Below are 25,701 nucleotides of genomic sequence, written 5' to 3' on the forward strand. Positions count from 1 at the left end.
AGCTCTGTGGGCGAGCTGAGCAGCAGAGTCAATGGTGGTGGTTTGGCTGGCTGCAATGATGTGAGAGGTATGAGAGAGCCAGCATTGAGAGAAGCTGTGTTTGTAAGCTCAGGGCTTATGATTAGCATAGGTTCCAGAGTGGGGCAACGGGCGCGAGAGGTGCGGCATAGGCCCCGTAGGGGGTGAGAAGCACGGGAAGTGTGGCAAAGGCCCCAGAGGGGGCGAGAGGCTCCAGAGAGGGCGAGGAGCGGTGGAAAAATCGCAAGACAGACCCAGCGGGGTGAGGCCTGGGTAAGGCAAGCCCAGAGGTGCCGGTAGCGGGGTGCAGGTTGCAGCACCAGCCCAGAGGCGATGGTAACAGGGTGCAGGTTGTTTAACCAGCCCACAGGTGGTGGTAAAAGGGTGACAGGCACGTGACCAACCCAGGGGTGCTGGTAAAGGGGTGCCAGTAGCGCGATAGGCCCAGGCGGTTCGGAGACGGGTGCCGGGGCGTGACAAGCCCCAGGGGCACCAGGCGGATGACAGGCCTGGGGGTGCCAGAGAGGGGGGCCAGGGCAGGATGAGCCCAAGGGGCGCCAGAGAGGGCACTGGAGGGCAAGGACAGAACAACGTCCAGAAACAGCTTTGAGGCTTGGGGCGTGCTACAGGGGAGGTAGGAGGCACACATTGCCCATAAGGCTGGGGGGTGTTGGAGCACCCCACTTGGAACAGAGGTAATACCAGTGCAGTGTCAAGGTGAGTAGGCAGCCTCCCTAACTGAACTCTATAAGAACAAAGACGTGGCGGGTGAGTAGAGGGTGCTGGATCACCGTAATTGACATGGCAGGGGGTGCTAGCGAGGTCACGGCTGCTCGCAGGTCCCACTCCATAACAGTTACACATAAAGAACTTGCTAAACCTTTTAGTTTTGCATATTCTTCTTTCTACAAATATGAGCAAAATTAGAATTCTGCTTTAGTTCTAGCTCATATTTTGGATATTATTATTACCTGCTTGAAGAATGTCTCTTCCATCTCCTTTTCCTTTTGGTGGTCTATAGTAAACCTCTGCATTATAGGGCAAAAGAAAAATAATTATGTTAATTTTGATTTTTTTTTTCCCCTCCTTGATCTTCACGTAGATAAACTTAAACAAATCTGTTTTGTTCCTCTTGAGCATGAGTATATATTCTTCAGAGTAAAGAGTATATTTTCTTGACATACTCTGTGATTCCTTGTCCTTTCAACCTATACCTATTTTTTTCAAGAACAAACTGTACCCCTCGATGTTGATATGATTTTCTTGGGAATTCACCCATGAAGTTTCTATAATGCTTGTGGCAGAGCACTGCTTGTGCCTGCCACTTTAAGGCCCTGGATCTTGCAGCCTCCAGGTGCCTAATAAGGGCAGCAATTTTTTAGGTTCAGGGCTGCCCATATAAATGAGGCAATTTGGTTGCTGGAGGCAGGTAATAACACTGCCTGGTTAGAGGGTTGTTAAGTTTCATCTGGAGGTAAAGGAGGAGCTGTAGGGAATGGTAGGAGGCTCCTGGTTCTAGGTATGACCTAAAGCTATACCCTGACAGGAGTGGGTGGCCTGGTGGGGCTCCCAGTGGTGTGGGAGCCCCCTAGAAATGCCAAGCTAGTTACCACCATGGTGAAAGGCAAGTCAGGGCACCTTAACCCCTAGCCCTCATTTTCAGGTGGGTTGTGTTCTGTCAGAGGTAGCTGTGGGGATGCAAGCCCTGAGGTGGAGAGTTGGAGGCCAGGTGTGGCTGAGGCTGCCTGAGCCCTGTGGGGGTTGAGACCCCAAGGAGGAGAATTGAGGCCATTTACCTGAGCCCACCTGAGGAGGGAAGCCCCAAGACCCCAAGTAAAGGTGCTCTTATGAGCGGTAAGAAGCCCCCAGTGTGAGGGGGGGCAGCATGAGAAGCCCCCAGTGTGAGGGGGGCAGTGTAAGAACTGAGGGGACAGCAATGAGAAACCCCAGTAGAAGCCCCACTGTGAGGGGCAGAGATGTGGAGCCCAGTGAGGGAAGAAGAGGGGCTCAGCCAGAGAGAGAGAACTGAGTCCTGACCCCAGTAAGTCATCCAATGTGGGGAGACAGAGTTTGGGTCATATATAACATCTGAGCCCCAGTTGAGAGGGGAGCAGTGCTGAGGAGCCCAGTGGAGGGAAGAATGGGAGCTCAGTCAGAGAGCTAGAGCTGAGGCCTGACCCCAATAAGTCCTCCACCATTGGGAGGCAGAGTGTGGGTCAAAGATAACACTGGTTGTAGCACCATGACCTGCTGCCCGGGGGGGAGCGAGAGTCCCCTGTGAGACCCTAAGGCAAGTCATGGTGTGAGGTACCCCAGCTCCCCACATCTCTGAAGGAGGACCTAGAGAGGGGGACTCTGGGAAAAGGGTATGGGTCATACAGTGAGGCCTGCCAGAGCTTCCCCTGACTGGCCCAGGCAGGGGCCAGGACCAGGAGGATCAGAAGGGCAAGGAGGCCCAATGGGAGGGAGGCCCAAGAGCCAGGGGTCCTGACTGGCCTGGGGTGGGCTGGGGCTAGTGTGAGCTGAAGGTCTCAGTGAGGGGAACATACTTGAAGGGGAACCACTGGCAGGGAGGTATATGGTCCAGTATGACGGGAGGGAGGAGCCCAGGTGGGGTCCTACAGCAGGATTCTGGGGCCCATTGTGTGGGACTGATGCATATGAAAACGTTGTGAGGTCATCTGCGAGGCTTGGGCTGCAGCATAGGGGAGGAATGGAGCTGCAGATAGTGCCCTCTAGCAGCAGGGCAGAAAATGGGCAGCCTCCTGCTTTATTAACAACCTTATTAATCAATTAAGATCAAGGCATGGTGGGCAAGAAGGTGGGTGGTTAGCCCAAGAACAGGTGGGTGGGCCACGCAGATATCAGCCCTGAGCAAGCCCCCTGTTATAATGCTAATTTTCTTTACATACTGTTGCAGCACACTAGGATGCCCTGATCCTTTAAAGAGCTGAAACTGCTAGGGAAAGAGCCCTAGCAGTGAGAGGGAAGCCCTAGCTTCTGGTTACCAGGGCAGCCAGAGCGATCTAGTGGCCCACACCTGTTGGCAGTTGGCTGACTGGAAGGGGCAGGGCCTGGCTCATATATAAACCCCAGGGCTGAAGCCAGGAGGGCAGTTCCCTGCCAACAGCCAAGGAGCTCTCCCAGAGCACGCAAAGAGGAGGGCCTGACTGCATGAGCAGCTCCTGATACTGTTGTGGGATGGAGTATTCCCCGGTAGGGTTTAAATGACAATATAGCCAGGCAGCTTGAATTTGTTATGGCTCAGGAGCTTGTGTTTTTTGTTTATCATTGTATAACACTGGTGGTTTGGGTGAGGCTATTAGAGGATGGAGGAGGCCTCATAGGGGACCCACAGTAGCATGGGGACCCCAGTGCCAGAGAAGGTGCAGCATTTGGGGTGCACTGATTCCCCTAGTGCCAGAGAGGGTGCTGAGCAAGACAGGGCTGTGGAGGACCTGAGCACCAGTGAGGCATCAAGCAAGACAGGGCTGTAGAGGGCCCAGGGAAGACAAGGGGGCTAAATTGCAACAAGGCCCAGACCAAAAAACATTGATACCATCTGCGAGGCTTGGGGCATGGTAAAGGGGTGGTTGGAGCCACACATAACCCATAAGTCTAGGGTGCCCTGAAATACCCGTTGTGATATCTGTTTTGGAGTGGGACTTGCCAGAGGTCCAGAAAACCCACAGCGTCCAGAGACTCAATCAAGACTGTCCAAGAGGACTTAAACGAAGCCTCCCTATCATTCATACTGTCAAAGATGTGGAGGCTGAGAATAGAGGGTGTCCATTGGGCCAACTTGGCATGGTAAGGGAGCCTAGGGGAGATCATGGCCATCCTGCAGGACCCTGTCCCATGACATGTACTATAACTACCAGTTTATCCTTTTTGTTCTCCATGCTCCTTGTGTTCCTATCTAAGTAAGCCAGCTAAGCACCCTGTACCCCTGTCTTCCACTATTTTTAGAACTAAAATTGATACAAAGTTCTCAATAGTTGCTTATATAATATCTTAATGAGGTTGAAGAATTAATATTATCTAGGCAGAGTTATACTAGGAAACTAGTACACCTTAATTGAAAAGTTAGTTCTAATTGTATTCCAAAATAAATAGAACGCATTTCTTGACAAGGGCATAATGAAATCCCATGACATTAGCCAAATACCCTGTAGTGAACCTTAAGAGCTCCACTGAATGATGCATATCATTCTGAAAGTGGTTTGAATAGACATACTTGCAAACCCATGCTTTAAATGTATCACTATGGTCAGATAGATGGAATACTGTACAGAGGAAAAAAAGAGTTTTAAACACAGCAATAACAGCAGGTCAGGGAACAATGAAACATTTAAAGAGAGTCTTATATAAGAGTACCAAGTACTTTTATTTCAAAGCAGTGGTAGAACCCTATTTCCTAAAGTTACATGGTTGATTCCATAAATATGACCCCCTATGTAAAGTGCTAGACCATGATGGCAGACTCACTGGGCACATCTAGAAGAGCACAGACATGTGGGATGCAGTGCCACAGACCCATCTGCAGTGCTGCAAACTGCATGCACAGTACATGCAGGCATCTGTCATACTGCTACTTTGTAGTATGGTGGGGGGTTTTGACACCAGGAGATCCCAGTGTCAGAAAAACCCTTGCCTTAACAAAGCAGGGCAGTGCATATGGCAGCAGCATGGGCCACCTGAAACTGGAACCTGGTCAACCAGAGCCAAGGTTGCTGAGCCAAACTCGGGTGATAGCACGAGCCTCCCCTACCCCAAACTGCTTCATGCCAGAGTTAGCATGCACAAGGGTTCCCTGGGGAGAGGTAGCAGTGGCACAATTATGTGCTGCTGTTATTTGTCCATAAAGACATGCATATGCATGTTCATCTGGACATGCCCATTAAGGGCAAACACGCTTGTTCAGGCTAGGTTGTAAAAGCCAGCTGAACATGATGTTGGCCACCTCACTCCCTCATGTTAGCTATAGAAACTTTAATTTTTTAACTATATTAGCCTGATGTGCCACTTGAATTGCACTGCTCTTAGACATTATTTTTTCTTGATGCATGACAACTATATGCATATGTGGCTGCAGAATTTTGACTGTTTTTTTTTTTAATTTTATTTATTTATTTTTGATTAGAGGAGGGAATGGTAGCTTACTTTATATTTAACTTGCCTAACATTTATATTTAACTTTGTAAACTTTGGAGGTTTGGAGTTCAGCAGAGGAAAAGCCTTTGGGCTAGGGAGGTATTCATTCATATCCCCTGAAATTCCACTCAGATTTTCCTGAGAGAGATTCTTGAACTGTCATTTTTCTTCTTTAGTTACAAAAAAACTTTTTCAAAGATGTTGATGAACATTAATATTCTAAGGCTGGGCCTATTCTTCCACCAATGCTGCAGGAGCAGCTTATGCTATACAGGGAAATATGGAGGCTGTAGTAACACAGGTAACAATGCAATAGCTGTACAGCACAGTTTATTTTTCCTTTACTGCCATGATTTGATAAAGCCTTTCTGTGACAACAAAAGCCCAACTAGAAAGTTCAGTTCAACATCTACTCATTGAAGAATGGGGATAGTGTGAGCACTTGAGAAGCAAACATTGCAAATGATGTGTGGTTATAGGCTGCAACTGGGCAGTGTAGGCTGTTGTGCCCTGTATATCTCTAATGCAGGAGAGATTTTCATATGAGATGGACCCTAGGTACTGATGATCGCCTTTACTGATTCATTCGGCTAGAAACCAGCCCCATCAGCAATACTAGCCCAGGTTCAAGGGAAACGAGGGAAATTAGGGATGCCATATGTGCCCACATCCTGGCCATGCCTTGTGATTTTAATGACTAACTAATTGCAAATGTGTTTGTTGCATTCTGGACTGGGGATTACCATGGGACATTCTGTAGTGATATGTTAAAGATTTTTAAACTACCTGCTGTAACTGTTTTTAAGCTCCTGGGATGAGGGAGTTGCTATTTTTATGGAGTATACAGTGCCTGATTAATTTTATGGACTGCATTGGCTAAGAGCTGATTTCTTTGCTGAATATCAATTTAATTGTACGTCTCTGTGATCATTAGTTTAGAAGCAAGGGCTGCCATACAAGGAACTTGCGTACATTCCTTACTATTTTCTGATATTTCAATAAAACCTTTTGACATCACTGCAGCTATTCATGTCCATACAAATAAGAGCTTACAAGTATTTGGAAAAAGAGGAATTCAGGCAGTCTAGCTGATAGCTAAATATATTGAACTGTTTTGTAAACAGTTAAACAAAGTGCAACATGTAACACTAAAGTGCAAAGTATCCAAAAAAAACCAAACAAACAGAAAACCAAAATCTACATGAAAGTAACATGAATATTGATGCTAGCAGTACATCTCTGATTTTACCTTTTACAAGAAGAGGATAGAAGTATGTGAAGGACAGGAGTAAAGTGCCAGGGCACTCTTCCCCCCCCCCTCCCCCCCACTATTGTTTCAAGAAACCACAAGCATTTTCAGATCCTGAAAAATCTGGACATTTTGCCACTGCAATGGAAAGGATAAAGGGGCTTATGCCAGAGGCTGCTCAGAGATACCAGCTTGCCCATGAATTTGTCAATGCTGGGGCCTGTTCAACAGTTTTACCCTACTTAACCTGAGATTTAGGTACCATAGAAGGTGGGGAAAGGGACTCCAAAAAGGAGTAATGATAAGCAAGCTTATGCATAAAACTTTCTTAAGGCAGTTCAAAGAAGGCTGGGAGGAAGGATGGGGAAAGGCTTAGGGATACAGAAGGGGCTGAAGGTCTGAGAACCATCTGAATGGGAACAGCACTAAAGAACTTCCTGTAGTCAAACCCTGTTACATACCTCCTACAAATATGCGCACACACAGACTCTATTAATAGAGTCTAGTAGAGCATGGAAATTGACATGCTCCAGCAGCCTTCTGCACCATGTATATCAGCATCCCGGTGCATTTCTATGCTGAATTAATGGTGAGGGAGGGAAAGGTGGAGGGGGGATGCTTTGAAATAAAATGCATTCAATGAGCTTTAATTCAAAGAACTCTGCAGCCATTTTCAAGTGAAGAGAAGCTAATATATGTGACCTGCAGGCGCTTTAAATTAGTGTGGCTCACAAATTAAAGCACCTGGCATCATGTCGCAAAGCACATGTCAAAATGCCCTTGTGACTAAGGAGAAAACTGAATAAAGGTGTTTACATACATAAGGCAAAGCAGAATATGCAACCTCAGCCTGTAGTCAAAATAAAGATGAGTACTTTCCCGGTGAAAATGTCATGCTGGGCAATAGTGTAAGCCTGGATATCATCAATTTACAATATACACATACCCTAAAGCTATTTTTATAATGAAACAGATGCAAGGTGTATAATCCTTTTTTAAAAAAATAAACAAATAAACCAAATGAAGACTGGTAATAGCCAGGAGCTGGGGTGTAATTAGGGTGGAGTTACAGTGACAAAAAAACTGGCTACCACTGGCAGCTGCATAATCATTCTAGCGGCATGGCAGCAACTAGAACTCTCCAATGACTTGTGCTTTGGGCATCCAGGTGCATTGTTGCCCCACTGAACAGGAAAGCCAAAGCTGCAACTGAACTCCAACTGGCTACAAGTATCAAGGACAGTAAAAAGTCCTTTTTTACACATGGAGGTAGCTGGAGAAAAAGCAAAGGCAGCATTGGACCCCTGCTAAACCATATGGGACATCTGACAACTGATGCCCATGAAAAAGCCAACTTGCTGAATGGGTACTTTGCATCTGTCTTTCACCAGTCCCAAGGGACGCCCCTGCTCATTATGGGACAGGAAGGTCTGGGTGAGGGAGATTCCTTACCCTCCATAAATGCTGACCTTGTGAAGGAATACCTTAAGAAGATGGATACCTTCAAATCAGCCAGCCCTGATAGCTTACACCCCTGGGTACTCAAGGAGCTGGTGAGCTTCATAGCCCAGCCCCTGGCATGGATCTTTGAGAACTCCTGGAAAAGTGCCCCATGTTTGGAAGAAGGCCAATGTGGTGTCTATCTTCAAGAAGGGGAAGAAAGTGGATCCAGCAAACTACAGGCCCATCAGCCTGACCTCTATCCTGGGGAAGGTCCTAGAAAAGATTATCAAAGAGACCATTCTCAACATATTGACCAATGGTAAAATCCTGAGGGATAACCAGCATGGGTTTGTTGTAGGCAGGTCTTGCTTGACCAATCTTATTTCCTTTTATGACCAGGTGACTTATCACCTGGACAAGGGAAAGGAGATTGATATCATATATCTTGACTTTAAAAAAGCCTTCGATCTGGTATCCCAATGTCACCTCTTGGCAAAACTGGCCAACTGTGGCCGTGGCTTCTCCATGATCTGCTGGCTGGGGAATGGGATACGTGGTCTGACCCAGAGAGTGGTGGTTGAAGGAAGTCAATCATTGTGGTGCCCTGTGATCAGTGGGGTCCCTCAAGGCTCTGTCCTTGGGCTTATATTGTTTAACATATTCATTAATGATGTGGACATTGACATCAGAAGCAGACTGGCCAAGTTCTCCAACAACACCAAAACTTTGGGGTAAAGCCTGAGGACAGGAAAGCAATCCAGATTGACCTTGACAGGCTCAAGAAATGGGCAGATGAGAGCCTGATGGCATTTAACACCTAAAAATACAACGTTCTCCACCTTGGGAGGAAAAACCCGTAGCATCTTTACAGGCTCGGCAGTGCTACACTGGCTAGCACTTTGGATGAAAGGGTCTTAGGGGTCGTGATTGACCACAAGATAAACATGAGCCTTCAATGTGATGCTGCACCCAGTAAAGCGAGCAAAATGCTGGCTGGCATCTATAGATGCTTCTTGATCAAATTCCAGGACATCATTCTCCCATTGTACTCGGCCTTGGTGAGGCTGCAGCTGGAATACTGTGTCCAATTTTGGGGTCCACAATTCAAAAAGGATGTGGAGAAGCTTGAGACAGTCCAGAGGAGACCCACATGCATGATCAGAGGTCAGGAAAACAGACCTTACAATGATAGGCTGAGAGCTATAGGACTCTTCAGCCTGGAAAAGTGCAGGCTCAGGGGTGATTGCGTGGCCACTTATAAGTTTATCAGGGGTGCTTACCAGGACCTGGGGGAACATCTGTTCACCAGAGCACCCCAAGGGATGACAAGATTGAATGGTCATAAGCTCCTCCGTGACCATTTCAGGCTGGACATAAGAAAGAACTTCTTTACTGTCTGAGCCCCCAAAGATTGGGATAGACTGCCACCGCAGGTAGTTCAAGCACCTACCTTGAATGACTTCAAGAGACATTTGGATGTCTATCTTGCTGGGATCCTATGACCTCTACTGACTTATTGCCCTTTGGGCAGGGGGCTGGACTTGATCTTCCAAGGTCCCTTCCAGCCCTAATGTTTATGAAATCATACTTCTTACTCATTTTTTTTTTAATCCAATAAATGGAAAAAATAATTAGAATAGTGTCTTTGATTAAAAAATAAATAACCCTTAAGCATCACCTGCAAAATTGTTTAAGCAGGTGTTCTGAAATGATATCATTTAAATGCAAAGAGTGAGGGGAATAATCTGTTCCTGAGAGAGAGAAAGAACACACGAAAAAAAAGAAAAGATGCAGGACATTTTCTTACTATTCTTCAATTATAGGTGACCACCAGAGAGTGTCCAGAGTTTCAAGAGCATTTGTCACATAATGTTGTTCTACAACATGACCTTTTAAAAAGAAATGAAAAGGACAATATTAGACAAACTTACTTACTTATCTAGATGGAGCTTTTGTTTTCTTTGTGCAGTGTATGTGGAGAAGCTTATCTTGAGAAAGGAAAAGGACAGAAATGTTTTTAAAAAATGAAGTTTATAAGCTTGAATTATCTTGAAGCATTTTAACATAGCTGGTTCAATGAACTTTTTTGTACTGGCACCATGATTTTTACAGCTATGCTTTTCCATGGAAGGTGCTCTATATTGTAGCAAGTTCACTTTTACGTGACCTTTCACAAAAGACAAACCAATACCACTATAATTATAGAGGATTAGATAGTAAGTCTTAGTAAAAAAAAAAAAAAAAAAAATCTGGTTGAATTTAATAACCCCACTGTCCTAAACTGAGGAGGATTCGTAAAGATAAAGCTGAAGGCTCATGTATGACACCTCTGGTCCCAGAGAGAGTACATGTGACTGATAATATTGTCTGGGAAAAAACAGTTGTACTATTCCTGGAGACCTCTCTATCTGGAAATATTGGGCTCACCATGTTAAAAGAAAAGCTCCATAATGGTTGCCATCCTAGAAATAGCATAGAGAATTGCAAGAGCCAGAGTTAGAACAGAGTTAGAAGACCTCTGTATGGATAATCCTAGATTCTTCTGGATCACAAATGATTCGCAATATTTAGTGTAGTTACTACAATATTTATGTCAGAAGAAGAAGTAATCTAATTAGGGGAATGACTGTTTAGGCTATAGTACTGAAGAAAAGGAACTGAGAGTTATAGTGGACAATGAGCTAAATATTAGGGCTGTGCGAAGCTTCAGTTGCTGATTCGATTTGGAGGTGATTCGGCCTGATTTGGCGGATGAATCTCTGAATCCAAATTGAATTAGGAGACCCATTAATCTTTCTGAATCAAATTGGAAGCCTCTGATTCAATTCAGAGAGATTTGACAATTTGTCCATAGACACATTTAATGTTTTTTCTATGTACCTTGAGGCATGAGGTGAAGCTTGTGAATGCTGAGATGGTGGGCCAGATGGAGCGTCCCATGGGAGTGGCTGTGTCTGTGGCCAAAGCACTGATTCTCCAAATCAGAACTGAATCTTCAGATTCGACTGAATCAAAACGGGATAGTGATCAGAATCAGCTAATTAAATCACGTTTCCCCAAATTGGGCTGAATCTGAATTGAATACTGCCCACTTTGCACATCCCTACTAAATATAAGCCAAAAATATAATTTTGTTGTTAAAAAGGCCACTAGCCTATTGGGCTATATTACAAAAAATGTCACTTATGTGCCAAAAGTAACGATTCTCCCACTGGTGAGGCCTCTCTTGGGGAACTGTGTCCAGGTATGGGCCCCTCACTTCAAGAAAGATATAGACAAATTATATGGAGTCCAGCTTACAAAAATAATTAGTTGATGGGTTATAGCTAGAAAATGATATTTAAAGATTTGCTTTAGGGAACTGGCTTACAGGTGTAAAGCCATTAGAATTGCATTAGAATAATGATCCAGGGGAATGGCAAGGGTAAACTGGTTTCTAAAAGCCTGTTTGTGACCGAGTTTCCTTCAAGGTAGACACCATGTCTCAGGTCAATGGACAAGTGAGCATAAACAGGCTGGAAAATTGAAGACGTGATAACATGAGATAAGGTGGCATTAGGTCACAGTGACTGGCTGCAAAGCCCTTGGGATTTCTGCTTTGGTGGATGGACCAATTAGGAGGCTGGGGCATGCCCAAATTAAGACATTGATAAATGAATAAATTAATATGTGTGCATGTGATGGATTTGGGAATCAAAAGAATATGCTGACAGAACAGGATGTGGATAGTTTGACCACCACAGGGAAACCAATCAACAATACCCAGAGATGAAGTGTCATCAGAGGAGGGAAAGAATACAAAAGGAGGGATTTCGGAGCAGCAAAGGGTCCCCAAGGAGGGATCCTGAAGCCACCAAGGACAGAGGGCACACCACCAACCCACCCCACAGGTGGGGGTGGGGGGCCCTCGGCCCTTCACTTCCAGGTTGCTGACATCTGATGTTCAAGAAAGATCCACAGGGTGAAGCTCATGTATTAGCCAGGTGTACCTTCCCTCTGTGACAGCCCTAGGACTGGTAGATATAGAATCAGGGAGAGGGGTGGGAGTGATTTTGTTTGCCTTGCCTGCATTATTCTTATCTGCTATCTCTGGCCTAGTTCATTGCTACTGTGCAGTAGTATTGGCACGGGCACTAACTGTCATGCAATTCTACTGCTCAGTAGTAATGAGCTACTGCACAGTAGCTCATTGCTACTGCACAGTAATGTCAGAAAAAAACCTGTGCAGGGATACTACTGTGCAGTAACACTGGTTACTGTGCAGTTATGTAGTACTTGACTATGCAGTAACAACAGCACAGTCCACCACTCATGTAGACATGGCCATTGCATATCAACAAAATGTGTCTATTATTGAATGAAAGAGGTCATGGTCAGTTTGAGGGTGTGAGTACATCAGGAACAAGGTATCTAGGTAATAAATCCAGTGCCAAAAATGGGAAAAAACAGGATTTATGAGGAAGGGCTGAAAGTACTGGGATTATTTAGTCTGGAGAAGAGAAAACTGAGGGGGGATTTGATAGGACCTTTCAAATACTTGAAAGGTGATTATAAAGAGGATGGAAATAGGTAATTTTCTGTGATCACAGAGGCCAAATCCAGGAGTAACAGTCTTAAATTGCACCAGGGGAAAGTTAGGCTGAATATTAGAACTCTCTTACTGTGAGGGTGCTGGTCAGGTTAGACAGACACTTGACTCAGATGGTTTAGTCAGGAATGATCCTGTTGTGAATATGGGACTGGATCAGAAGACCTCCTGATTCTGCTATGAATTTATGAAATGTTGCCTCTTGATAGGATGACAGGGGAATACAGCAGCTCTCTATGAGAGTTTCTTACACAGATTTCCTTATACACATGTACTCCCACATAAGTTTTACTGGATCAGGGGTCAGAAAGGTTGAGTAGCATATGGGCTATAAAATGGAGTATTAAATACTGAGCCAATTAAAAACAACATCAGGAAGAACTGATCCATTCTAGATAAGAAATGCTTCTGAAGCAAAAGAGTGTCCCCATTTTAATTTAGTTTAAACAAATAAAGTGAGTAGATTGAGTTTTAAAAAGTATTTTCACAAAAAACTTAAGTCGCCTTTGCCCACAGTGTCTCAAACTGGCATGCTTTGTTTTTCACAAGAATTTTCAAAAAAATTCAAAATTCCCATAAAAATGTTTTTTTTGGGGGGGGGGGTTCAGGAGGAGTCAAGGGGTCAGCTTGTGTGCTTAAATTTTGACAAATGATTAAATACTTTGATTGAGAGGTGCTTTACTCAAGCAGTCTTTCATAGATAGATGATATGATGCAGTCTTCAAAGAAAAGAATTGGGAAAGGGATTTCTCATAAATTAAAACTATTTTCAAGTCAAACATCACCTTTCAAACCACAACCTTTTGAGCTCTATGTTATTCACAAGAATTTCATTCTAGGCAAAATAATTCCCACCACAACTACATTTGCGCTACAAGCTGAAGCAATGTTAATCAGGTTTTCCAGAAGGGGGGAAAATCTAATCAATTTTAGGCCAAAATCAAGCATAGAAAATTATTAGGGGTGTGTATGGGGGTGGGGAGGGCGGCTGATATCTGTAGGCAGCCAGCGAGAAGGATTTCTCCCTGGCTATCTTTCCAAAGGCAGCCTCTTTGGGGTGGGACTAAAAAAAGTATAAAAGACCTTGTTTCCAGCCTTTCTGTACCTTTTGCAGTTCATTCCCTGTCAGCAGCTGTGTCAGAAGAATGCTGTGACTGAGACCTGCCTGCTGCTTATTCGTGTTATAAAGAAGTGGTTAGGATTTAGCTTAGCTTAGCTTGGTTTTGCTTAGCTATTGCATTCAGTTATTAGTAGTATTACAATTCAATTTATTTCTTTGTATTATTTTTTGGGGAACTTGTTTTGGAAACTTTGCAAAAAGACAGTTGTGTTTTCTCAGCCAGTGTTCTATCCATCTATCACTGTGCAGGGAGGCACAGATTCCTTGCATGCACGCACACACACATACACAGAGATCCAGAACATAGATAAAATCACAGCAGAAGAAGACAGACAGATATTTACAGAAGAGCAAGACGCAGATAATATATTGAGACACAGGAAGACACGCACATAATTTAATCCACATCACAAAATACACAATATTGTGAGACCCAGAAAGAAGACACAAATAATTTAATTCACAGCACAAGACAAGATAGACAATATCGTGAGACCCACAAAGAAGACACACAAATAATTTCATTCACAGCACAAGATAGACGCAGATATTCACAGAAGAACAAGACAGATATACAAAAGGATTCACACAGACAGAAACCTTTTGCAGCACTGGAAAGATCAATATCATGAGTGCTGGGAAGGCATGTACCAGGTCATCTGACAGGGGAGGGAGAGGCTGCAAGCCGCCCCCCATCCCAAACACAGATGCATTCTATTTCCGAGCAGCCATGACACCAGTGCTGCCAGTGGGAGCAGTGTCTGCACCTAACGTCCCTGCACCTCCACCACCTCCACTCAGTCCAGAAGTGGGCAACAGCAGTGGAATCACTGCCTCTTCCACCCCAATTTCAGCTCTCAGCATAACCCTCCCACTGCCAGAGGAGGAGATGGAGCTGGAACCAGGGATGCTGAGCGTGCTGGCTCAGGCAATTCTGGGAACTGAGGGAGAATCGGAGTTTGTGCTCCACACTTCTCAAGTCTCCTCTGGAAAGCAGCACCTTGAAGGAGGCTGAGGTTGTGGAGGCAAGTGGCTCAGCTGAGGCAGCTCATCCTGCTGTTCAGCTTCAGCCTGCTGAAAAGGGGGAAAAGGCAGGATCCTTACCCTCAACCCAGAAGCAGGGGAGTAGTGTAGTGTGGGATCATTTTGATGTGGCAGATGATCCCAGGTTTGCCATCTGCCAGCACTGCTGGAGGCACATGAGCCGTGACAAGGATATGAGACACTTCTCCACCACGGCCATGCTGCTGTATCTGAGGAAGCACCACCCCCTTGCCCTTCTTCTGGCTGCTCAGCCTGGCACCAGCACAAGGGTGTCAAAAGGGAAGTCCCCCACTTGCTCCAAAGTCCCCTTACCCTGAAAGCAGAGGCAGGCCACCCTGGACCAGTGGGGGAAAGGTGGACAGAAAGGGGGGTGTATTCCCAAGGCGTGCAAGATCACCCAAGCATTGAGGAGATGGATAGCCAGCCTTTCTCTCTAGCTGAGCAACAAGGGTTCAGGTGGTTCGTAGCACTTCTGGCCCCATTTTACAAAGTGCCCGCACGCAGCACCTTTAGCAGGGCAGTGGTGCTCTCTTTGTATCAGGCATGCAGGAAGTACTTGAGGGGGGAGCTGCGCAAGGCAGGGCCACAGGTAGCCTTGCAGTTCACCTCCGACATCTGGAGCAGCTGGGCTGGTGGTCACACCTACCTATCCCTCACAGGACACTGGTGTGCTCAGTCATAGTTTCATAGTTGGTAGAGTCGGAAGGGACCTGAGTAGATCATCAAGTCCAACCACTTGCCATGGCAGGAAAAAGTATTTGCCTAGACCCCAAGGTAGGAGCCAGCACCATTTCTCTTGGAAGTTGGTTCCAGATCCTAGCCACCCTGACAGTGAAGTAGTGCCCCCTGATGTCTAGTCTGAATCTACTCTCTGCCAGCTTGTGACTGTTATTTCTAGTCACTTGTGGTAGTGCTCGGGGAAACAGGGACTCCCCCAGTGCCTGCTGGTCCCCCCTGAGTAGTTTGTAACAGGCCACAACATCCCCCCTCAGCCTTCTCTTGTGGAGGCTGAACAGGTTCAGGTCCCACAGACTCTCCTCGTAAGGCCTGGCCTGCTGCTTCCTGATCATGCGAGTGGCCCTCCTCTGAACCCTCTTCATACTGTCCACATCCCTCCTGAAGTGCGGCGCCCAGAACTGGACTCCAACTGTGGCTTGATTAGTGTTGCATAGAGGGGGAGGATCATGTACTTGGACCTGCTCGATGTGGATGCATGACAAGGTGTGGTTGGCCTTCCTGACTGCATCCCCACACTGTCGGCCCATATTCATTTTGGCATCAAGTGTGATTCCAAGATCCTTTTCTGCCTGTGCACTGACGAGAAGAGAGTTCCGCAGCCTGTAGGTATGATGCTGGTTCTTCCTCCCCAGGTGCACCACCTTGCACTTGTCAGTGTTGAATCCCATCCTATTCTCATCTGCCCACCCCTGTAACCTTTCTAGATCTTTTTGCAGCCTATTCCTCCCTTCTAGCGTGCCCACATCCCCCCACATCTTAGTGTCATCAGCAAATTTGAACAGGGTGCTTTTTATCCCCTCGTCCAAGTCACTGAGCAGTGCGGGCCTGAGGACCGAGCCCTGGAGGGCCCCACTGCCCACATCCCTCCAGCTCAAAAATGACCAATCCACCACCACTCTCTGGGTGCGACCCTCCAGCCAGTTAGTGACCCATTGGACTGTGTAGGTGTCGCCACCACAATCCCCTAGTTTTTTAATGAGAATGGTGTGAGAGACAGTGTTGAAGGCCTTCCGAAAGTCCAGAAAGACTATGTCCACTGCTACCCCTGCATCTAAGGATTTGGTGACCCGGTCATAGAAGGCCACAAGGTTGGCTTGATAGGACCTGCCTCTAATCACCCTGCGTTGGTTGCCCCTAAGCATAACCTCCCCCGCTGGTTAGTCAGGCTGTCGATGGATTCTACTCCAAGCTGAGGTGCTGCACGAGTCCGGCACAGCAAGGGAGATCATGGAAGCCATGTACTGCATGGTGCAGGGGTGGCTCATTGGGCAGGCTGAGCTCACCTGTGGGTTTATGGTCACTGACAATGGGGCCAATATGGTGAAGGCTGGCCATGATGCCAACTTTGTTGGCATCTGCTGTGTGGCACACAGGCTTCACCTAATAGTAAGGGATGCCTTGGAGGGGGATAGGGCTTCTGGTGATGGCGCCGCCACCAATACTGCTACAAGCCAGCTGATTTCAAAATTCAGGAAGGTGGTGGGCTACTTCCACTGCAGCATCAAGGGGGACAAGATGCTGTGGGAGAAACAGGCAGAGCTCAGCATCCCACAGCATAGAATCATACAGTATTGTAGCAAAACCCCCAGTTTCTTCTTCTTATTATTATTATTTATTGCATTCCCTCCCCTTCCCCAACCATTTCTGACTTTTTCTTTCCCTCTCTATTCCCTATAGATAAGTATAACTGAGCTCAAACTTAGGATAAGCTTTAAACATTTTTATTTTGGTAGCAAGTTTTTGGTTTTGGATATCCACTGTTTTATATTGTATAATTATTAGGTTTGTATTAATTTTTACTGTTGTATATTGTATTATTATCATTTTTGTATTGATTTTTATTGTTTCATATGGATATTGTATGGTTTAGGCCTGTGTTTGTAAGTGAACCAAAGTCATGTCAAGTTTCTATTTTATATGTCTTTACTATTCCTTCCATCCAGGATCAACTGCAGGTACTTCCTCAGCCTGACAAAGGGGTTTTCAAACCTAAAGCTGGCATCCTGGGCAGCTAAGGTGAGCTCACCGGGAGCCTCACAACTGCACTGCAAGCAGCAAGCCTCAGGCCTGTCAAAGACATGACAGGTTGGGGCGTTCCCCAGCCAGGACTTTGTGTGTGGGTGCATTAGCTGGAGGTTATGGTGCCTCCTACCTGCGTTTCACCAGGGGATCATTGGTCCTGGCATTTATAGAGCTGCTGCACTGCCAGCAGTCCCACCAGGCCTCCCTACCCTGACAGGTTGTAGTTTTGGTGATTATGCCCAGGATCTGGGGCCTCCTCCTTCCCCAGAGTCCTAATCCCATACCTCCAAGTTCATCCTGGCAGGGGAATAAGCTCAGCAGGGACACGTTCTTCCCCTGCTGGCTGGTGATGCAGTTAGTGCCCCCTCCAGCTGAAAGCAGAGCATTACTTGGCTTTTCAAAACCTCAAAAAAGGAAATTGGTGCAGGTGGAGTGAGGAGGGTGGCACTCAGTCAGTCTGCAGGTGGAGCTTGGGGAACCCCAGCAGTGGGAGGTTCACCTTTAGGAACACCAGCTGCTCCACCAATGTAAGATCCAAGCAGGTGCAGTGGGGTGTCACATTTCAGCAATGCTGATAACCTTCTCACTTGGAACACTGGTCGTTGAACAGGACAGGTGTTGCCAGGCTACTGTGGCCAGATCCTGCCACATCTGGCTGCGGCTTGCCCAGTAAGCCAATGGGTCCAGTAGCTCCACATCTTCAGTGAGATAGGTAGCCACCAAAGCCTCAGCGCTACCTGCCCGAGGCTGGGCTCTGGTGCATTTGGACCCCAGCATTGAAGCCATGCCCATGGCCCACATTGGCAGTGGCTGGTGTGGAGGAGACTGGTTGGTTCTGGTGCTGGCACTAGTGCTGGGGCTGGGACTGCTGGCACAGGAAAGTGGATCCCCCTCTTCCACATCCCCTTGCCTCTGCACTTTGGCCTCCCTGACTTTGTTCACCAGCACCTGCATCCAGTGATCAAGTATTTTGGGGCTGCAGGTACACATGCTCCCTTTCACCCTTGGGTCGCACATGCCCACCATCATGTGGACCATACTGGACTGCAAGGGATCCAGCTGTCTCCTGATGCCCTCCTTCAGCTGCCTCACCAGTGCCTGCACGTCTAGTGATAGTGGCTTGCCCCAGCCAGGAACATTGATCCCCTGGAACTTCTCCATTTAGTTGTCCAGTTCCCTCACTAGGGGGATCACTTGGCTGCGGAGGGCATCACCAGCACTAAGGGTCTCGGTGGCCTCAAGGAAGGGCTTGTGGACCACCAACATCTGGGAGATATTACCCCACTCAGCTCTGTTCAGGGGGGCACCAGTCCCTATATCCCCAAGCAAGGCTTTTGTTGCTCCACCAGCCTCTTGAGCATCAGGTATGTGGAGTTCCACTGAATCTCTACACCCTGTTGCCCTGAGGGGTCAGGCCAATGCTCAGGATCTCAATATTGCACTGTTAGACAGGAGGGTGTGGTGTAAAACTGCACATGCACACACAAAAATCAATTAAGCACACACTCACTAGGTGCATACACCCCTACTAGGCATACACACTCGCACTACCAGCTCAGGCACATACACTATATACCCCAAAAGTTAGACACAGATTACTAATTCATATATCATGCACATAATGCCATATATATATATACACACACACATACACAAACACACCACTCACACTAGCAAATCAGATATACACACGTTCAAAATAACTAGTCTAGGTTCAAGCACATCTATCACCAGTTTAAGCCCATACACACTACACACACCAAATTTAGACAGAATCTTTTACCAGTTACCAACACCTGCACATTCAATACACATATGTGGATTTCTAATTCATATACCCCCCACACACAATGATATCTATATATGTGTATATATATGTGTGTGTATTCACAAATTTACACACACACCACCCACCTATACATACACACAAGTGAGTTCCTAAGATGGGTATTGTGATGTGTATGTATGTATGTATGTGCTTGGTATACTTGGGATACCTGGGGAAAGGTTAAGGTAAGGAAGTAGAAGTGTAGGGTGTTAAAGTTACCAAGACCGGGATTAGAACTGGTAGACTACAGGGGCCTGGGATGAAGAACTGACGCTCAGGGGTAACTTCAGGTTAATTGATCTTAATTGATTAAAAGACAACACCCAAAGCCTGTGGAACAGGGAAGCATACCAGCACAGAGTCTGGGACTGGAGCCAGAGCTATGGGGGAGCTGAAAAGGTAGATCGGACTAAAGGAAAGTGTGGTGTTAAAGAGGGTCTCTGGGTGTGGGGAGCCAGAGGATGGCTCCAGGGCAGCGAGAGAAGTGGCAGAGAGTGGCAATAGGTGCTGGAAGCTGGAGAGAACTGCAGGACAGCTAATAGGAGCTAGGAAGCTGCAGGGTGGGGGTGTGGGAGGGGAAGCTTAAATACAGAGAAACAGGCAGGAGAACATCACAGGAAAAGCAGCAGGGATAGCAGGAAAGCAAGGAGAGGCTGAGAGTTGGCAGAAAAGGGGAGATGGAATTGGGAGGAGATGGGGAAACTAGCAGAGGGGGTGGGAACTGGAGCTGAGAAAGAGAGAGAGAATGAGGCTGGAATTTATGATAAGGAAGGGACTGGAATTCAGTAAAACATGACCCAACTCGGGGTTGCAAATGACAGTGGTTTTATTGAACAGGGGACATGATGACACAATGCCAAATTGATTCCCTTGCACCGACACACACGCGCACAATGGCAGCAGGGGGTAAAGAGGCTTGGTACAGGGGTTGAAGTCCACCAAAGTCAAGGAGGAGAGAGAGACACAGAGAGTCCAAATTGTAGGAGGAGGTATGCAAGTAATATCTGCCTATCCAAGGTGGAAAGGGGTCCTTGTCCAGTAGATGTTGTCCAGAGGTGGTTCGCTGGCAAGGCCTCTGGGTGAATAGGTGGTGTGGCATGGTGCCAATCCAGATGGAGAGGGCGTTCCACTGGGTCTGTCTTCACTGCCCCTTTTTATAGGGGCAGACTTTGTGTGACCCTAGTGACAGGAGGCATGCCCAGGCAAGGATCTGCCTCTGGCATACTGAGCATGTGTGCTCCATGCAGGGATGTGCAGTTTCAGGTGTCTGTAATGGTGAGCATTGCTGGTTCTGTCTTTTGTTTTACAAATGTTGGTCTTGTCTCTGTTTCTGGGTGAGGTCCGTGGTTCCTGGATGATTCAATGACAGGTGAGGGCCCAGTCATTACAGGCCATTCAGTAGAGGCCTGCTACCATTGTATTTCAATCATGCCCAATCATTCTCATTCCTAGGGGAACCAATTTACATGGGAGGGGTATGTGGGTCATACAGTTGCCACACACAGGGGATGTAGCAACAGAGGTAAAAGTGCAGAGGTGCCTGGGGTGTCAGATGTCCAGCAGGTCGCAGTGTGCCAGAATTCCACTGTGTATATTGAGTCCATGAGTTTCTATACTTACTACCCAGGAGGCTGATGAAGCACAATTCAGAGCCCAGCTCTGAAAAGTGGTTTGCATTGTAATCTGTTCCCTCTCAGGATCAGGCCTGAGAGACTGGAGGCAGAGTGTTTTTTGGTGAGGAATGTGCCCCCACAGGTAGTTGGGTTTTGTTGTCTTTGATAGGTTCTGGTGTGCAGTTTGGGGGGGTACTGGAGATAGTTGGCAGGTTTTGTGTTTTGAGCTGTAGGAAGTTGGCTTCAGTTCTGGTGATGAGGTTAGGTGCTTGTGTGAATATACAAACCACTTTTCAGAGCTGAGCCTATGAATTGTGCTTCATCAGCCTCCTAGGTAGTAGGTATAGAAACTCATGGACTCAATATACACATTGGAATTCTGGCACAGTGCGACCTGCCGGGCATCTGACACCTCAGGCACCTCTGTACTTTTACCCGCGTTGCTATGTACCTCTTTCCCTCCCTATACTCCGCCCCAGCCTGTCCCTCCCCCCCACATGCCTCCATTTCCATTTTCACTGACTGGCTTTCTTGCTTGCATTGTGGGCTTGGGCAGCCTCTGGCTTCTTTACTATTCCTTCCATCCAGGACCAGCTGCAGGTTCTTCCTCAGCCTGACAAAGGGGTTTTCAACCCTAAAGCTTCCAAAGATACATTTTTTAAGTACTCCTTTTTTTCATAATACGCACATAGACATAAAAACACAAGATAAGCCATCATACACCATGAGTAACATCATATGTCCAACACAACACCACACCACACCACACCTTTACTTCTTGCTGTCAATTCCTTTATAAAATGAAAGGCTCTGTGACAGTTCCATTTCGGTACCTTTGCTGCTGCTGCTGCTACTGGTGTTGAGCCAGCTAAGTTATTGCACCTGTGGTCACGTAAAGTGGAGGACTGGGTGTGAGACTGTAGGGGAGGAGGAGGTCTCAGTGGGGCACACTTCCATGTTGTGCAGAGGCCCCAGTGACAGGAAGGGCACACCTTAACACACACAGAGTGTCACCCACTCACATCACAAGTTTTGCCTGTCAGCAGCTTGGAGTGCAGGTCCCCAAATGACAGACTGCCCCAGTGACACACACACAGCTGGCAGGCTTTGTGGCCTGGCAGGGCCAAGCATTCACTCAGCCTGCTCTAAGACACACACTCACAGCTAGTGGCCTCAGCAAGAGCTACCACCCCTGCAGTTTTCAGCCCACTGCGCCTTAATACACACAGGGTTGTTTGCGTCACGAGTTTTGCCTGTCAGCAGCTTGGGGTACAGTTCCCCCCCAACCCTTGCACTGATCTTCTTTAAACTTGGCAGGCTTTGTGGCCTCAATAAGAGCTACCACCCCTGCAGTTTTCAGCCCCCTGTGGTGTAACACAGCTATGACATGAGTTTGACTTTTAGGAATTTGGGGTACAGTTCCCCCTCAAATCCCTGAACCGATCTTCTTGAAACTTGGCAAGCTTCATGTTCTTAGCAGAGGCTACCACCCCTCAAGTTTCATCCAAATCATACACAAAATAACAAAGTTATAGATCTTTCATTCATTCTCCATTATACCCTATGGCTGAATCTCCAAGGCAGCTCTGAAGCTTCAGAGCCGCTTTGGCTGGATCGAGGTGGAAACCGAGTCCAGAGCTCTGGATTGGATTGTGGCCATCCAAAGTAGCTGGATCTGAAGCCGGATCAGATCACTGCTGACTCACACAGCCCTAAAAATTATATTCCACTGAAAGTATCAGAAAATTATGAGTGACTGAAAACATGGTGCTAGTAAGGAAAACTCGATGTAAACTTAATGATAATGGTTGCTGTAGCTCTCACTATAACAACAATAAAGTAAAATATATCTTACTTTATATCTCACTTGGCAATGTTACATTCTTTGAATAATGTAGTAGAATCAACTTAACTAGTGCTCAGATAAATGCCACACCCCTTTAATTGGGATTACTGCCAGGGAGCAGATTCATCACATTATATTGGAGTGACTCTGAACCATGGATAAATGGTATACATACATGTGACGGACCCTTAATTATAGCCCTGATGGTGGGCAGCACTACTTACCCAAAAAGGAAGAAAGGCATGGCAATAAGTTCTAATTGTTGAAATGTGATGTAAAATGATGGATTTGGCCTTTTTTTTTTTGACAGTTTTGAAGGCAAAGCAGTTCATAAAATGAATTAAAATACCTGTTGAACGTCTATTCTTATTTCCTCAATGATGGTAATTAAGTTGCCAGCAGAAATTATTTTCATTTCATATTCTCTATGGCTAACCTCTTTTAACATCACTGCAAGAGTAGGTACCAACTGCTTATTCATTGCATTTTCATTCTCCAAGCTGAAGATATCCCTTGTATGAGCACCCATTTTCCTTGAATAATTGCCTATTGAGGCAAAGAAAATCTGAAATAAGAATAAAATCATAAGAAAGGAATAGTAACATTTTATGCAAGCAGGTAATATTTTTGTCTTCAAAATCTTCCTTATGGAGAACTACAAACATGGTGCAAATTGGAGGTACATAAGTATATATAAGTAACCAAAATTTTAAATCAATTATTTAAAAGTATCATTTACTTATATGGAAAGCCTGGCAAATAGATGATGGTTCTAAAGAGTCTGAAGTACCTAGAAATAGCCTGGGCTCAGAAAACATAGAAGATAATTACAGGAAAAGGCTCACAAAAGAATAGTACCATATTTCCATCTCTGGAGTGAGAGAATAAAATAAACAATACACACAGCTCTCAAATTTACTTACTTTTGTATCTCCCATATGTTATCAATAAAGAGTGTTGAGAAAACAATTAATCAATATATTAGTTATAAATGTCCTCTTTTGGCCTAAAAAAATCTTCAGACTGTGGTGATGACAGCAGTTTGAAACCATTAGCAACGAAGACAAGACTAGACACTAAACAATGGAGATGATAGCTAATAGTAATGCATACAAAAATATAGTATGTCAACCAGTCCTCAGTATGAATAATTACAGATTGTAGATAGCGTAGGTATTTTCTTCTTGACTATCTGAGTGAGAAGAAATTGCAGCTTCTCTTGAGAATGTAAGCCTTTGTACTTCTGGAGAAAAATCAGTTAGTTTCAGACAGTCAGTGACTCAAAAACAATATCTAAAGAGTCCAGGCATGTAAGCAGTTCTTATAAGCATAGTTTCAAGTTTAAAAATGATCATTAAAAAATTAGGCCTGATATTTCTGCTAATGTCCAAATAGTGTGTCCTATATCACTGAAATTCTCAAAAGAGGTAGTATATACACAATTTTCGATAGAGGTAGTATATATTTGTGTAGAAGTTCCATGATCTTACACAAAGTAACTGTTTTTGCTCAGTAATATAATCATCATTGTCAAAATAAACCATGTTTACATTTAACCTAAACAAATAAGTATGATTTGTAGTGTTTTCCAAACAGTTTTTTAAAACAAAAAATCCCTAAACTATATGAAACTTAGAAACAACTTGCCTGTGAAAATAAAAACTGTATTCTTAAAAGTCCCTATGTAAAACTGAAATTCTTGATGTGCTTTTCTTCTGTCTGCCCTGAAGAACCCACAGACATAAAAGTGAGTAAACTGGATTCCCATTTCATCCCATTATAAACTGAATTGTCACAAAATTAAAATCAATTCTATTTTGCAAATCCATTCCAGTTGCACAGCTGTAACTAAGGTCCTGATATAATTTACAGAAGCACTGATGAAGCACAAGTAGGAAAGCATGACTGTGCCCGGGCTGGGTTTACTGAGTCAACAGGTAGCAAAAAACCATCAAAAAATGACACACACAGAGTTAATAACTCTATGTATTATTTAAAACTATATGGTTGCATCCATACATGCAAGCATGTGCACTTGCAGCAGCTCAACTAAAAGCGGTGCAAATTTGAGCTGAGGCTTTTTGCCTCAGTGCATGTGCCTGGACCTGCACTTTGATGTGGGGCAAATTGTGCCACTTGGGGCAAAATAACCCTGCCTGGCTCCTCCTGGATCTGCAGCCAGGGGGAGCTAGAGCTCAGGGCCAGCACCTGTGCTGGCCCCAGAAGCATAAAAACCTTCCCTGTCCCAGCCCCATCAGTACAAGAAGTTGCCCTGTCAAGTAACTACTCACTCTCAGGAGCTTCTTGGGCCCAGCCAATTAGTACTTGGGACACTACCCCTTGTGCCAGCTGTACTTCTGAAGCAACCTTGAGAGTTCCCTGCACCCCTTACCCACTGCAGCAGTCTGACAGTGGGGGCTGCTGCCTGGCTGTGACCTGCTGCGCACCTGCCAGACCCAGATGGGGACTGCACAATCAGTAGAGGCATCTGGCCCTCTGGGCCAACTACCAGCAGGCTATGGCTGCAGAGTTGGCCGTTGTGTGGCACTACTGCCATGTATGCCCCCTGCCCAGCCATCTGTGCAGCTATCGTCCAGAAGATGTTCCCAGCATGGTGGCCTGCTTTGAACTGTCAACACTCATCCTCCTGGCCACAACTGGACAGGATTTCCGCCATCTCCAGCTGGGTCCAATGTGCCAGCTCTGAGCAGGTTCCTCTGCCTGGCTCCTGCCACTTGCCTCCCTAGCAGGAATTCTGGTATTCCCTATCTGAAAACTGAAAAATCCCTGATAAAAAATGAATTCTAAATACATATATGTTTTGCTGTTTGCCTTTTGGCTTTCTTTCCATAGAGCAATTAGAGTTCCCTGTGACCCATTCACTAACCAGGATGTGGGGACAGCTGCTCTTGCAGTCACAGCTCCTGCCAGAAGATCTCATTCTGTCTGGCAGCTGGGCATGCAAGGTATGTGCTGGGGGGATGTGGGGTTTGCAGGAGGGGGGTGGGTAGGTGTCAGTGGATTGTGGAGGGACTGTG

Source organism: Crocodylus porosus, unplaced genomic scaffold (genome assembly GCF_001723895.1).
Source record: "Crocodylus porosus isolate Cpor-Errol unplaced genomic scaffold, CroPor_comp1, whole genome shotgun sequence".
NCBI lineage: Eukaryota > Metazoa > Chordata > Crocodylia > Crocodylidae > Crocodylus > Crocodylus porosus.